This window comes from Solanum pennellii, chromosome 7 (genome assembly GCF_001406875.1).
Source record: "Solanum pennellii chromosome 7, SPENNV200".
Lineage (NCBI taxonomy): Eukaryota > Viridiplantae > Streptophyta > Magnoliopsida > Solanales > Solanaceae > Solanum > Solanum pennellii.
In genome coordinates this window covers 29,512,665-29,530,284 of record NC_028643.1, presented here as the reverse complement: position 1 = coordinate 29,530,284, position 17,620 = coordinate 29,512,665, and positions in this window count along the sequence as shown.

Below are 17,620 nucleotides of genomic sequence, written 5' to 3'. Positions count from 1 at the left end.
GGAAACGTCAAGGGAGGACTAATATGTTCGACGACGAAGTCACCTATGTGCCTCATGTGTGGTTATGTGCATATGTGTGTGTTTCATTAGCTTATAAGGTTCTTATATTATTTTTATATTGTTTATAGGCAGTGTGTCAAGTTTCATGATGTTTGGAGATAAAACGCAAAAGAACGTCCATGACGTTCGAAAGGTTTGCCTTGAAACGACCTTGTGTGTCTTAGCATGTTTCGTCGCGTTTTACATGTTATATTTGGATTAAATTGATGTGTGTGGTCTTAAACTCGTATAAGAACATATTCTTTCTTAAAACTTCCGGGAAAATATCCCCAAGGACCATTCACGGGTCCTTGCGGAAGGACCCAACCCAAGAGCCAAAGCTGTCAAAACAAGTCCAACCTACGGATAGCAGTCAACGACTGTGGTCAAACAATACCTCTTAGGGGAGGGGCGTAGGTTGAAACTTAGGAGTGGTAGTAAATGAATCCAAGGACCAGACTCAGTTCCAAACCACGGACCAAGAGGACGGTCCGTTTGTTGGGAAACAGCCAGTCTCTTGGCAACCGTCTGTGAGATGTGTTCCTGCTGCGTAGTTCACTATAAGTGAAAGGGGTGAAATGGTAATTTCAACCCACGTAAAAATAGAAGTTTGGGAAGTTTCCTAAGGGACTTTTGGGTATTTTAAATGTGTTTATAATTCTTAAACACTAAGGTGAATTCATTATTTGAAAATAAAACCCAAAAATCACTAAGCAATTGTCTAGAACTCCATTGAAGCCAAAACTCAAGGAAGAGCTTGGATTGGAGATTTGAGTTATGATTCTTCATAATTTCGGGTATTATCATTAATAAGGTATTATTTTTGATCCTTGATACTCTATTCATCAAGTAGCCAATCTTCAAAATGATTTTCAAAGGTTAATCAAAAGATGAGTTTTCTAAATTAAAATCTATCTATGGGTTCTTGCATTAAAGGTTTTAAAGCATTGAATATTTATTGATTTGTTGTTAATTAGATTATTTTAACTCAATTAAACTATAAACTCATGTAATTGATAAACCCTAGTTTTTTGACTATTTTATGAGTTAAGTGATATTGTCTTAATGATTATGAATTCTAGTGTAGTTTTCTATGGGCTATTGAATGATGTAGGAATTGTATTCAATTGATGTATAATTTTTCTTATATTGATAAATTTATATTGAATTGACTTAGATCAATAGTGTATTGTGATAATTGTATTTAATTGATGTTCATGCCCATGGGTAAGGGAATTATGGTATTGAATTGGATGATTTAGCTATGGATTGAAGTAGTGAGAATGGATTCGTGGTATGGCTGATTCTATTTATTTTATTTTAATTATATTTAGAATATGTTGTGATTGGTATGGTCCACTTAAAGTGTCGGTGCTATGTTTTTTACTTGCAATTGATGCGGCCCTGTCGGCGTTACTTTATATATTATGATGATCATGGACTTGTCACCACTACTTGAAGTATTATGATTATTTGTTTATTTGATATATGTGGATTATGAGCATATCTATCTACATGTGATTAAGTGAAATTATGTGTTCTTTCATTGATGTTACTAGGTGATCATGTTAGACTATGACTATGTCTTATGTGTGTAGTCTTAGAGTTGATGCATGATTATTCCTACTTGACTATATGAGTCTATGATGGTTATATTGATGATGATATAGTAATGCATAGGATGACATAAAGATCATAAGGGTCATTTCTATGTGCTTCAAAGAATGATATTGTATGTATAATAAAGTAAAGTATGTTGTGTCTTGTTTTAGTAGACTTGTGTCCCTTACTTGACACATGTATGAATGATATGTGAATATGAGATGTCTTGACTAGGTAAGCTTAGTGCGCCCTTGTCATGTATAAATGAATGATATGTGAGACATTAAATGATATTAAAAAGGTCGTATACGTGGAACCTTAAACCTAGTGGTAAGGTTATGTTATGAACATGGAGTCGAGATCCGTAACGATATTCTTCTTGTAATGAATGATGGACTTAAGTTTGATTGGCTGGAACGACATCATATCATCCTTAGGAAAGTCATAATGAGTTATCTTAGTCGCCATTGAAAGGTAGCCCTAGTGGACCATTTTGATAGGCTGAATGTGATTGGGTTATGAACTAGATAAGGAACCTCTTTATGTGATCCTTTAATGTCAGTTAACCTATGAGAACAAAGGATAGCATCAAGTGATTATGTTATGGAAAGTAGCTCTACTTGATAAGGAGACTAGAGTACAATGTATCTCTACTTGAGAATGAGACTAGAGTACATAAAAATCCTTCATATTCCTTAACAATGTGCCAACATGGGATGTGTCCTAGTTCTACCATTGGCAGGTAAAACACCCTCATCGGAGTAAGTTAGAACTCTGGCTTCCATGTTTGGTTATCATGGTCTATGTCGGTTATTGCCCATTCTCATCATATGGGATACCTACTAGCATTAGAGAATTTATAGGAAGTTTAGGTGGTGGTATACATTGCACAATAGGCTTTGAAGGTGTTAGTGAGAGTCCCTAGGTCTTGTCCAAGACCATTACTTGAATGTTCTTATGTGATGAATATCTCTTAAATGAACTAATGAATGTAATGACTTACGTTAGAAAGCATGTTAAATGAACAAGTACTTATCTAGAGTATTTAAGGGTTGTTTGGTTAAGGTCTGAAGGGAGCATAAGAATGGTCACTTCGTATGGTACCTATATAAGTCTTAAGAATGACTCCAGTTAGGGAAGATGGTTCGTTATGTATACATGATCAAAGCCTTAGGTAGTCTTAATGATTATTTAGGTAATCTTGATGAGATCAATAATAGACGCTATCTTCTTGATTTTCTTAAGTAAGTATTTTGATAGCCTTTGGAAGGAGTATGTCATATTATCTATATGTTGTTGTATTAAGTGAGAATAATCTTATGCTAGGTAATCTATATGATCTCTTAAGTGTGTGTGTAAGGGATTGTATGGGCGGTCTCACAACTCACTCAAGTGAACCTTAGAATCATCTTTGGTAGGAGGATCTCATGTTGATGTGGTTTATGTATTATAAGTGTGTATATCTCATTATAGGTGGTCTGAAGGATCGTTTAGGTGTGCCTAGAGAGGGTGTATGGGTGGTATCTCTTTGTCTTACTTAAGTGAGTCTTAGGATATCGTTTATTGAGGGAATTACATGCTAGAAAGAGTCGAAGGTGAAGCGAATAGACTTCTGTAACAATGAAGAAGTTCACTGTAACAGTGATATTGCTCACTGTAAAGTTATCCTTAAAAATGTAATCAATTGGTTATGTGATTTCTTATGTGTTTCTAAGGTTTTAAATGTCGTTCTTATGAATATATTATGATATTTAAGAAAAAAGATGCATATTTCCAATAAATGTCCATTTTCATGATTTTATGCATTATGTCATACTTAGTACATGTGTTTGTACTAATTCCATGCTTTTACCTATCTGAAAAGTGATTCACAGGTGAAGGTGCTTTTGGAGATCTAAGCTTTGATGAGAAGATTGTTCAAGCAAGTTGAAGTATGTCCTCATTTGACTCGAGGGCATATATGTCTTTTATTTCCTTTATCAAAGTATTGTTTTAGACTTAGCAACACTTATTTCTATTGCGGATGGGATGTGTCCCAAAGAATTCTTGTGTCCAAGCTTTGATGAAATTAGACTTAGTATTTCCTATGAGTTTTATATGAAAGATATTTTAAAGACTTATAGAATGTCTGTGTAAAGTTTTAATTCCGCACTACTTTATGTATTTTATATGAGATGAACGATACGGAAGGTCTTGTACAAGACCTCCAAGAGGTCAAGTATGTTTGTTGCACTCCGAGAGTGCCATATCATGTGGGGTGTGGTATCAGAGCATAGGTTATGAAAGTGGTCTTAGGAATTAAAAACTCTCATCAAGTCACGTCGAGTAGAGTCTTGACCATCGGTGTGAGTCGCGACACATCTATGGGAGAGAGGCTATAAGACACTAGAGTCTCCCTTCTTTTCTAACCTTATGTCATGCCGTGGAGTAAAAGTTATGATTACTCTTTTCTTATGGTTTTCCTTGTGTTGCTAGGAAGATGAATACGAGGAGGAAACCGACTAGGAGAGTTGAGGAAAATGATACGAATGAGGAGATTCCTCCTCAAGTTTAGCAAGCTGATCAAGTTCCTCAAGTTGCTCAAGGTGCTAAAGGAGATCAAGGTGATGAAGCCCCTATTGGAGGTCAAGGTAACGAGGTTCCAGTGGTTCCCCTAAAAATGACTTATGGGGAGATTAGAGAGGCTTTACTTGCTGCCCGAGCTTTGACTACCCATGTGAATATGGGTCTTACACCTAGAGTTAATGTTGTAGAGAGCACTATGACATATAAATTGAGAGACTTTGTGAGGATGGATCCTCCTATATTTCTTGGCTCTAAGGTGGGAGAGGATTCCCAAGAGTTCCTAGATGAGATGTATAAGATTGTGCATGTTATGGAACTGACTTATAGGGAGAAAGCGGAGTTTTCTTCGTATCAATAGAAAGATGTTGCTCAAGTGTTGTAGTCAAAATGGAAAGACAATAGGCCAGTTGAGTCGGGTACTATAGAGTGCGAAGGGTTTAAGGAAACTTTCTTGGAAGGTACTTTCTCTGTGAGAGGAGGGAAGTGAAGGTCGAAGAGTTCATTAATCTCAAGCAAGGCAACATGAGTGTGGAAAAGTATTCTTTGAAGTTCACTATGATGTCTAAATATGCCCCATCCTTGGTGTCTAAGACTAGGAATAAGATGAGTAGGTTTGTGATGGGTGTTGCCTATCTTGGGAGAGAATAATGTCTTATGACCATGCTACATGATGATATGACCATAACTAGACTTATGGTATATGCTAAATCCATAGAGGAGTTGAAACTTAAGAGGAAGTCTAGAAGTTTGAAGAGGAGTGGACCAAGTGAGCAAGATCAACCTAGGTTCAAGAAGAGGGATCAAACTCAAGATGTACCTAGTGATCCTTAGGTCAAACTTTAGAAAGGAGGTGGTTCTCGAGATGGCAAGCGTACTTGTGCTACTTATTGAAAGAAACATTACGGAAACTTTCTAGCCGATACTAGTGGTTGCTTTGGTTGTGGAAAGGATGATCATAAGGCGAGAGATTGCCCTACCACTTCTTCTATAGGAAGTGAGGGTAAGAAAGTTGCCCGTAATGTTCCAAAAGATGATGTTCCAAAGGCAAAGGCTCATTTCTATGTACTCAGGGCTAGAGGATCAAACACGGATGATGATGACGATGATGGTAAGTTCTTATGTTTCTTTAGAGTATGAGTTCCTTCTAAGTGGGAAAGTATGGTGATTAAAGGAGTTTTGATAGATTGTCTCATCTCTTATATTCAACTCAAGCTTGAGAGTAAAAAGTCATAAAACTATGTTGCATGTTGGATTGTATTTAGGGGTCTTGTTGAAATTTAATTTCATTGATTCCTTGCATTGTGCATTTTATGAAGTTATGATTATGTAGTTATATGTGTTTGTGATTTTATCTTGCATATTAGCATGTTTCCATTATGAATTGCTTAAAAGATGCATTTTTGGAAAATTTAAGTATGTTCACTTCCAGGAAAATCTGCTCATTGTAAAATTCTTGAAAAATTGACTACTTCATTCTTTGGTCGAAAATTGTTGTAAGGTGGTCAGAACTTATGTTTATGAACATGATATTGAATATCAAATGATTTTTTCCTATTTGGATTGAAGGATGTAAGTTTTATGGCATAATGAGTTGTAAAATTTATTCTAGTTTCTTGTTGTGTTGTGATTCTCTTGAATATGTCAAATTGATATTTATTCTTGATTGTGTTCTGTATAATGTGTTATATGGTACGATCATGAGCTTTTAAGTTGAGTTTCTACTCTTGGAAGTGTTCGGAGAGTGGCAAGTGACATTCAAGGACAAATGTTGTCCAAGTGGGGGAGAATGCAATGCCTCAAAAATGACTTAGGTGAAGCTGCATACTAACATGGTTTTAATGAGAGTCTAAGGTCCTAAAATGGTCTATAATTTTTTATTTAGGCAGTGCATACAGATTTAGGTGATTTGGAAGTGAAACATCAAGGGATGACTAAGACGTTCGACGAAAGTCACCTATGTGCCTCAAGTGTGGTTATGTGTCAATATGTGTGTTTCATGAGTTTATGAGGTTCTTATATGATTTATTATAGTGTTTATAGGCAGTTTGTAAAGTTTCATGAAGTTTGAAGATAAAACGTCCAAGAACGTCCATGACGTTTGAAAGGTTTGCCTTGAAACGACCTTGTGTGTCTTAGCATGTTTCATCGAGTACGTGTTCGTTTAGGATGTAATCTACGTGAGAGGTTTAAAACTTGTATATGAACATATTCGATTGGAAACATCTGGTCCAATATCCCCAAGGACCATCCAAGGGTCATTGAGGAAGGACCCAACCCAAGAGCCAACGCTGTCAAAACCAGCCCAACCTACGGATGCAAGTCGACGACTCGTGGGTCAATCGACGCCCCGTAGGTGAGGGGAATAGGTTGAAACTTAGACGTGGTAGTAGAGGAAGCCAAGTACCAGCCTCAGTCCCAAACCACGGACCAATAGGACAGTCTGTTGATTGGGAAACAGCAAGTCGATTGGCAACCGTCTGTGAGTTGTATTCCTGTGCAGTTCACTGTAAGTGAAAGGGGTGAAATGGTAATTTCACCCCATGTCCAAATAAAAGTTTTGGTGGTTTCCTAAGGGTATTTGGGTATTTTAAATATGTTTATAAGTCTTAAAAGCTAAGGTGAATTCATTATTCCAAATCAAAACCCTAAAATCTCTAAGATATTCTCTAGAACTCCATTGAAGTCAAAACTCAAGGAAGAGCTTGGATTGGAGATTTGAGTGGTGATTATTCATCAATTTCGTGGTTTATCATCAATAAGGTATGGTTTTTTATCGTTCAAACTCTATTCATCGAGGAGCCAATCTTCAATGTGATTTTCAAAGGTTAATCAAAGCATGAGTTTTCTAAATTGAAATCTATCTATGGCTTGTTGAATTAAAGGTTTTAAAGCATTAAATATTGTTTGAATTTTTTTTAATTTTATGATTTTAACTCAATTAACCTATGAAACCATGTAATTGATGAACCCTAGTTTTTGACTATTTTAGGGGATAAGTGAAATTGGCTTAATGCTTATAAATTCTAGTGTAGTTTTCTATGGGCTATTGACTGATGCAGGAATTGTATTCAATTGATGTCTAATATTGATTTGACTTAGATTCATAGAGTATTATGATAATTTTATTGAATTGATGTTCATGGCCATTGGTAATGACCTTATGGTATTAAATTGGATGATTTAGCTATGGATTGAAGTGGTGAGAATGGATTGGTGGTACGCTGCCCTGATTCTCTTTATTTTATGTTAATTAGACTTAAAATATGTATTCATTGGTATGGTCCACTTATGATGCCAGTGCTATGTTCCTTACTTGAAATTGGTGTGGCCTTGTCGGTGTTACTTTATGTATTATGATGATCATGGCCTTGTCGGCACTACTTGAAGTATTATGATGATTTATTTAGTTGATACATTGGACTATGAGCATATATATCTACATGTGATTAAGTGAAAGTATTTGTTCTTTCATTGATGTTACTAGGTGATCATGTTAAACTATGACCATGTCTTATGTGTGTAGTCTTAGAGTTAATTCATAATTATTCCTACTTGATGATATGAGTCTATCATTGTTATATTGATGATAATATAATAATGTATAAGATGACATAAATATGTGCTTCAAAGAATGATATGCTGTATGTAATAAAGTAAAGTATGTTGTGTCTTTTTTTGGTAGACTTGTTTCCCTTACTTGACATATGTATGAATGATATGTGAATATGAGATATCTCTAATTGGTAAGATTATTTCGCCCTTGTCATGTATGAATGAATGATATATGAGACCTTAAATGTTGTTAAAAAGGTCATGTACGTGGAACCTTAAACCTAGTCGTAAGGTTATGTTTAGAACTTGGAGTCGAAAGTCGTAATGGTATCCTTCTTGTAATGAATGATGGACTTAAGTTTGATTGGCTGGCATGACATCATATCATCCTTAGGAAAGTCATAATGATCTATCTTAGTCGCAATTAAAAGGTAGCCCTAGTGGACCTTTTGGTAGAGTGAATGAGATTGGGTTATGAACTAGATTAGGAACCTCTTCATGTGATTTTTTAATGTCAATTACTCTATGAGAACAAAGGCTAGCACCGAGTGATTACGTTATGGGATGTAGCTCTACTTGAGATTGAGGCTAGAGTACGATGTATCTCTACTTGAGAATGAGATTAGATTACATAGAGACCTTCATATTCTTTAACCATGTGCCAATATAAGATGTGTCATTGTTCTACCCTTGACAAATAGAACACCCCCATCACAGTAGGTTAGAACTCTGAATTATATTTTTGGCTATCATTGTCTATGTCGATTATTGACCATTCTCATAATATGGGATACCTACTAGCATTAGAGAAGTTCTAAGAAGTTTAGGTTGTGGTATGGGGAGTTATCTAGACATTGCACAATAGGCTTTGAAGGTGTTAGTGAGAGCCCCTAGGTCTTGTCCAAGGCCATTACTTGAATGTCCTTATGTGATGAATGTCTCTTAAATGAACAAACAAATGAGATGACTTATGTTAGAAAGCATGTTAAATGAATAAGTACTTATCTAGAGTAGTTAAGGGTTGTCTAGTTAAGATGTGAAGGGGGTATGGGAATGGTCACTTAGTATCTTATCAAGATAAGTCTTAAGAATGACTCTAGTTAGGGAAGATGGTTGATTATGTATACATGATATAAGTCTTACGTAGTCTTAAGGTTTATTCAGGTAATCTTAAAGAGGTCAATCATGGATGTTATCCTCTTGATTTACTTAAGTAAGTCTTTTCATAGCCTTTGAAAGGAGAATGCCATATTGCAATATGTTGTTGTATTAAGTGAGAATAATCTTACTAAGTAATCTATAGGATATCTTAGGTTTGTGTGTAAGGTATTGTATGGGAGGTCGCTCACAAATCACTCAAGTGAACCTTACAATCACCTTTGGTAGGAGGATCTCATGTTGATGTGGTTGATGTATTGTAAGTGTGTATAAATCATTATATATGGTTTTAAGGATCATTTAGGTGTGCCTAGAGAGGGTGTATGGGTGTTCTATCTTTATCTTACTTAAGTGAGTCTTAAGATAGCTTTTATTGAGGAAATTACATAGTAGAAAGTGTCTAAGGTGAAGTGAATAGACTTCACTAGTAAAGAAATTTACTGTAACAGTGATATTGCTCACTGTAAAGTTGTCCTTAAAAAATGTGATAAATTGGCTATGTGATTTCTTATGTGTTTCTAAGGTGTTAAATGTGGTTCTTATGATTATATTATGGTATTTAAGACAAAAAGGTGCATATTTCCAATAAATGTCCATTTTGATGAATCTATGCATTATGTCATACTTAGTAAATGTGTTTGTACTAATTTCATACTTTTATCTATCTCTAAAGTGATTCATAGGTGAAAGTGCTTTTGGAGAGCTAAGCTTGGATTAGAAGATCGTTCAAGCAAGTTGAAGTATGTCCTCATTTGACTCGAGGGCGTAGATGTCTTTTATTTCCTTTATCGAAGTATTGTAATAGATTTAGTAGTGCTTATTTCTATTGTGGATGGGTCGTGTCCCAAAGTATTCTTGTGTCTAATATTTGATGAAATTAGACTTAGTATTTCCGATGAGTTTTATATGAAAGATATTTTAAAGAATTATAAAATGTTTGTGTAAAGTTATAATTCTTACTACTTCTCATATGTTTTATATGCGATGAGCGATATGGAAGGTCTTGTAAAAGACCTCCGAGAGGTCAAGTACGATGGTTTCACTCCTTGAGTGCTATAAATCTAGGGTGTGGTCTCGGAATGTGAAATTAACGAAAATAACAAGATCGAGTAATCCTAAAAAATTGCAAGAGTCATAAAATCGACCAACCTAGTGGGATAATATTTTCTTATCTTGCCTCGTGTTGTATGTATTTACATGAAGAACAACGACGCCACAGACTTGTCAAGAAATGAGGAGAAAAATCTCCAAGGAGAGAACTCCAAGAGACATAAAAGAATGTGTAAGGAAATTATTATCAAAGATGGGAAGGCCAAGGTCTATTTAAAGAGGATGTCGTCCAAAGAGAATAAAGATACAAAACCGCTCCAAGAAATTATAATTATGTACAAGGAAGTTACACGACCAAAATTGAGGTGGGGAGTAGAGATTCTACATGGAAGTAAGGACGCTCGTTGTTGGTTAGGAACTTTTGATACTAGTGTAGAAGCTATTTTTGGCTTATGAAAAGGCAAAAATCAAATGAAAAATTGCTAATTATTTGAAAAATATTATGGAGTTACCACCATAAGAAATCAATTCCATTCAGATCGTGCATGTTGGATGGAAGCACAATTACAATTGCACCTTTGTTCGTCATTTAATCAAATGCTATTGTGTGAACCTTCGACAAGCACGATCTAAATAGATTTCATTTATTAAGGTGGTGGCTCAAGAATGTTTGTCAAATAATTAGCAACTCTTACTTTAATGGTCTGCTTTTCATTAAAAAAAATAGCTTCTATAGTAGTGTCAAAAGTTCCTTACCACCATCTAGCATTCTTTCTTCCATCTCAAATCTTTATCCCCATATCCATTTTCTCCGTGTAACTTCCTTGTACTTATTTACATTTTCTTGGGGCAGCTTTGAATCTTTCTTTTCTTTGGAGCACATCCTATTTGAAACGACCATGATTTTTCTATTTTTAATGATAATGTCTTTACACATTCTTCATATCTCTTAGAGTTCTCTCCTATAAGATTTTCCTCATCATCACTTTATGAATCTGTGACGTCACTATTCTTAATGTAAATACGTACAACACGAGGCAAGAAAATAGAATAATATCCCACTAGGTTGGTGAATTTCATGACTCTTGTAATTTATGAGGGTTTTCGATTGCCTCATTTCCGTGAAGCTCATATTTGGAGGACATTGTTTCATGAAAGAGAACAAATAAAAAATCACAAAAGCTTCATCAAACCAGACATGAATATACATATATTCATTATTTGGCAGTCTCTGTAACGACCGGGTTCCGTCGTAATAGAAAAGCCAATGGAGAAAATTTTTAGGTTAGAAAAGTTTTTTGTAGTGATTTGAAATTTCCCAACTTAGTCTAGATAAGGAAGAAATCAAAATTATTAAAGACTAAGGAAATCTGATAAAAATTGGGTGATCAAAATTATGAATTTGATCACATGAGTAGGTAGCTAAGACATTAAGAAACCCGTACGACTTTACGAAACTGAATTTAGGCGAGTAGAACTCCATAAATTGATCTTGGTGTGAACGGATAGTTACTAAGTCTCTTTGATTGAAGGTATGTTGTAAAATGGGATTTTGGAATTCTTAAATTGACTCATTGGTTTCGTGAAAATCGTTCCGGAGGAATTCTTCCCGCTAAGGCGGGGCCGCCATAGCGGCACAGTCGCAATTTAAGTTAGAAATAAACGTCGAAACGTCTTTATTTAGTAAATTTTGAATTTTTGAACTAAGGAACGCACATAGGGATTTTCTTAAAAGTTTTCTATCATTATTGAGGCTAATGATAGGGATTTTCACTCTCCGAATTCATTTTCTAATCCATAGAACGTAATTTAATGGGTACTTATCGATGGGGGATGATTTTGATCTGGAATTTATAGTGGAAACATCCCTAATTTGGAGATTGTGATGATGGGTTTGATCGAGGGTTCTTAGAATTGTTGGTAATTCGGTTATTTGTTATTGTTTTAGAGTTTGTGAGAACTCCCTATTTCTTTCCGTAGCAGTTAACTTGCTTTTGTAACTTTAATGCCTTAGTATTTTTATTTAGTTGGTTAGCTAGTTAGTATAAATGGTTCTCCCAATGAAGGGTTAGCGTTGGTTCCAATTACAACGGTCGGGGTCGTGACTTCCTCTTTAGTTAAAATTGTTTTTTTTCTTTTTAACTTACCACAAATTTTAATGTTTTGAAGCATATTTCTGACTTAAATCACGATTGTGTCGCTATGGAAGCCCCACCTTAGGAGAAATAATTCCGCAAGGACGACTTGCACGAAACGAGTGACTCAATTTCAGAATTTAAAACTCCCATTTCACTACATACCTTCAACTAAAGGCACTCAGAAACTATCTGTTCACGCTAAGATCAATTTCAAAAGTTCTACTTGCCTAAATTAAGTTTTGTAAAGTCGTACGAGTTCCTTAATGTATTAGCTATCTACTCATGTGATCAAATTCATAAGTAGATCACCCAATTTTTATCAGATTTCCCTAGACTTTAATGACTCCAATTTCTTTCTAATATGGACTAGGTTGAAAATGCCAAGTTACTACGGAAAACTTTTTTAACCCAAATTTTTCCCCATTGGCTTTTCTATGAGGATAGAACCCGGTCGTTACAGAGACTACAAAAATAATGAATATTTTATATCTATTTCTGGTTTGATGAATATTTTGTGTTTTTTTTTTAATTTTTCTCTTTCATGAAACAATGTTATCCAAATATGAGCTTCACAAAAAATGAGGCAGTCAAAAACCCTCATAAATTTCTAGAGTCGTGAAATCCACCAATCTAATGGGATATTATTATGTTTTGTTGCCTCATGTTTAAAGTATTTACATTAAGAATAGTGAAGATACAAACTTTTAAAGCGATGAGGAGGCAAATCTTTTTGTAAAGAACTCTAAGGGATATGAAGAATGTATAAAGACATTATCATTAAAAATAGAAAGATCATGGTCTTTTCAAATAGGTTTTCGTCCAAAAAGAAGAAAGATGAAAAGATGCTCCAAGAAAATGTAAAGAACTACAAGGATGTTACACGGCAAATATGGATACGATGATAAAGATTTGAGATGGAAGAAAGAAGGCTCGATGTAGGTAAGGAAATTTTGACACTACAGTAGAAGCTATTTTTTCTTATGAAAAGGCGACCATTATAATAAGAGTTGAAAATTATTTGACAAACATTCTTGATCCACCACCTTAGTAAATCAAATCCATCAAGATCGTTAATTTCGAAGGGTAGCACAATTGCACTTGATTAAAAGGCGAACAAAGGTGCAATTGTAATTGTGCTTCCATCCAACATGCACGATCTTAATGGAATTGATTTCTTATGGTGGTAACTCCAGAATATTTGTCAAATAATTAGAAACTATATATTTTGTTGTCGCCTTTACATAAGCAAAAAATAGCTTCTATACTAGTGTTAAAAGTTCCTAACTAACAAACAACATTTTTTCTTCCATGTCGAATCTCTACTCCCAAATTCCATTTTTGTCGTGTCACTTCCTTGTACTTAGTTCTATTTTCTTGTAGAGGCTTTGTATTTATTCTCTTTATATGATATCCTCTTTTAATAGACCTTGGTATTTCCATCTTTGATGATAATTTCTTTACACATTCTTTTATGTCTCTTGGAGTTCTCTCCTTGGAGGTTTTTCTACTTATCACTGGAACGAGTCTGTGACATCATTGTTCTTCATGTAAATACATACAACATGAGGCAAAATAAAAAAAATATTATCCCATTAGGCTTGTTAATTTATTGACTATTGCGGTTTTTAAGGATTACTCGATTGCCTCATTTCATTAATCATATATCTGGAGGAATTTGTTTCGTGAAAGAGAACAAACGAAAAAGCATAAAAATTTCATCAAACGAGATATGAATGTACACTTTGTTAATGATAAGAAATACTTTATTTTTGTAGTCTCTTTATTTAAATTGTTTTCTAATTTTGACATATCAAAAAATTTAAGGAAACGAAAAAAATCCAAATTTCCAACTCTAAAATTCCATATCATATGGTAAAAAGAGAAATGAAAAAAATAATTCTCTCATCCTCAGTGTATGTGGCATTTTTTGATTTACAAGAGTCAATAGAGTTTCACCGCAACTTTTTTATACAACTTTTAAATATTTTGAATTGTCAACTATTATGAATTATAGCACTTTCAGCATAGGTTCCAAATATATAATTTTATATTAAAAAACAATAATGTTCTATATATGAATTTACTATCACAATGTAAAATATGACACTCAAAGTTCAAGTTATGTCATATAATTGAAGTAGAGACACTATTAAAAATATGTTTCCCTAAGAAACATGTTTTTATCAACGAGTGAACATACTTTTATGACATTTTTACTAGTTCCCTTGGATGGATATGTGTTGTATTGCCTTTTTGCCATTTTTTTAAAAAATGGCGGTCTTTTCAGATTCCATACATGTATAAATGACCATCTCTTCTAAATGAGGTCATTAAACTAAAAGAAATTTATATTAGGAAATGAAATCATTTCTCCCCAAATTTTATATTCACAATCACAAATTAAGAATTAAGAATTTACAGGAGATGAGGTCTCTTGTCCTTTTTACAATTTAATTATAAGAAAATATTTTTTTAGAAGCCGAGCCGAGCGACGACTGCGCGAAGGGGGTCCATCTTTCCAATCCTTTCAACAATTAATAGGAGTGTTTCTATATTAAAACTCTCCTATTTTTTGTTTCCACCACCGATGAGGGACAAATGTCTTTTCAATAAAGCATAAGAGGACTCTTCAAGTTCCCAACTTTCCAAGTTCCTCTTCTTATTATCTTCTCTCCATTTCCCATTAACTCTTGATACATACCCAACAATCCCCCACATGAATGGGGAATGGTTATAACATAAGAAATGCACGGAGAGGTGTATACTTTACAAGCAAGGATCAATTGCATCTGTATAAGTAGATTTCCTTTCCTTAGTAAACATATGTCGAATATACTCGGTCAATCGCTAGATGTCATATCTTTGAATCATCGAGTTTTAGTGTATACCTAAAAAACCATATGTCATACAATTAACCCTTTATGTTAATGGTTGTTACGGTTGTGTTCGTTTCAACCATGAACACCTCCTGGTTTCATGAGTGTATAGGTAATAGGCTTTTGACATAGAATGCTCTTTGAAGCGAGTTACACTTCACACTCACATAGGTGATTTCTAACCATGTCATCTCTTAGATACACTATTTGATCAAATATGTCAAACTTAGTAAATCATTAAAAACATTAAGATTTACTAACTCATTAACAAGACTTAAAGTCTTAACCTTATTCCTGAACATTGTATTCATCTTGAGAATGGAATGAGTTGATTGACAATGTCGAATCATCAGTCATAAATTTGTTTTTCTTCTTGACTATAGCTCTTGGGATCTCTAGTCTTCCAGATAGAATTACCGCCATGCTAACTCATCCTAAGCCACAAAATCACTCACTTAGATGTTCTTTCAACTGCCTCTTTCACTAGGTCTTTCGTATGTAGATGTAACACATTATCGATTGACTTCACATAGTAAATTGTGATACTGCCACTAGACAGCAGTTATCTTACGGTGTTATGTCTCGGTCGTATATGACGATACTTCTTGTTGTACATGATACTCCCTGCCCAACCTATTCCTGCTTGACTACCGGATTGTATGAAAATAGGCACCACAAGTTTGGGCCAAAATTGAATATCCTCTAGGAAACTTGGGAGTCATCAACTTCATCACCAGACTTATCTAAAACAAAAAAATCAGATTCCATCATGGCACGACCGCTAAATGTCTGTTTCGATGATTTCCAAAAGACTTCTCCTCTACCAAGTGTAAATAGATAACCACTTTTGGATTTTACTTCATTTGACCCGATGATCCAATTTACATTACTATATCCTTCAATGACGGTATAATATTTATTGTAATGCAAAACATAGTTTTGTATGTTTTAGATATCCCAATAGTCTTCTTTGCCATCAAGTGAGTTTGATTCATATAACTAGCGAACTGACTCAGTTTGCTAATAGCACATGTTAAATCTAGTAGCATACAATTCATAATATACATCAAACTTCACAATACTCTAGAATATTCCAATTTATAGACTTTAACCTTCGTTCTTTTAAAATGGAAAGCTTTAATCATTTGGAGTATTGACGACATTGAAATTCAAGTACTTGAACTTATCCATACTCTTTCAACATAATGATATTGCGATAATGCTAGTCCCTGAGCATTTTTGAGTATCCTGATCCCTAAGATTGAATCAACAACTCCTAAGTCCTTCATATCAAATTAGTTAGACAACATGCGCTTAGTATCATTTATATCGTCAATATTTTTACTCATTATTAACATGTCATCAACATACAGACAAAAAATGACTTCATGGTTCAGAATGTTTTTAATGTAAAAAGACTTATCACATTCGTTAACCTTGAATCCATTTGTTAACTTTGTTTCCTCAAATTTAGCATGACATTGTTTAAATGCTTGCTTGAGCCCATAAAGTCAGTCCACAAGTCTGCACTCTTTCTTTTCTTTCTTTACTAGGAACTACGAATCCTTCTGGTTTTTCCAGTAAATTTCTTCCTCCAACTCTCCATTTAATAAGGTTGTTTTTACATCCATTTGATGGATTTTAAGATCAGATATTGCCGCTAGTGCTATTAACACCCTAATTGATGTTATCCTTGCTAATGGAGATAACCACTTTTGAATTTTACTTCATTTGACCCGATATCCAATTTGCATCACTATATCATTCAATCACAATATAATATCTATTATAATGCAAAACTTAGTTTTGTGTATGTTTTAGATACCCCAACAGACGTTTCATTGCCACCAAATGAGTTTGATTCATATAACTAGTGACCTGACACAGTTTACTAATAGCACATGCTATATTTGATCTCGTACAATTCATAATGTACATCAAACTTCCCAATACTCTGGAATATTCCAATTTATAGTCAATTTCACCTTCATTCCTTAGAAATGTAAAGATTAAATCAATTGGAGTTTTGAAAACATTGAAACTCAAGTACTTGAACTTATTTAATACTCTTTCAATATAATGAGATTCAGATAATGTTAGTCCTGAGGGTTTTGAGAATCCTTATCCCTTAGATAAAATCAATAACTCATTAGTCCTTCATATCAAACTTGTTGGACAACATACGCTTAGTAGTATTTATATCATCAATATCTTTACTCATTATTAACGTTTCATCAACATAATAAACACATTGACTTCATGATTCAGAATATTTTGATGTAAACATACTTATCGCGTTCGTTTATTTTGAATCCATTTGTTAACATTGTTTGGTCAAATTTTACATGCCATTGTTTGGGTGCTTCCTTAAGACCATAAAGTCACTTCACAAGTTTGTACACTTTATCTTCTTTACCATGAACTACAAACCCTTTAGATTGTTCCATGTAAATTTATTCCTCTAACTCTTCATGTAAAAAAGTTATCTTTACATCTATTTGGTGGATTTTAAGATCGTACACTATCGCTAGTGCTATTAACATCCTAATTAATCTTATCCTTGGTATTGGAGAATATGTATAAAAGTAGTTCAGACTATTCTTTTGTATGTATCCTTTGACTACAAGTCCTGCCTTTTAT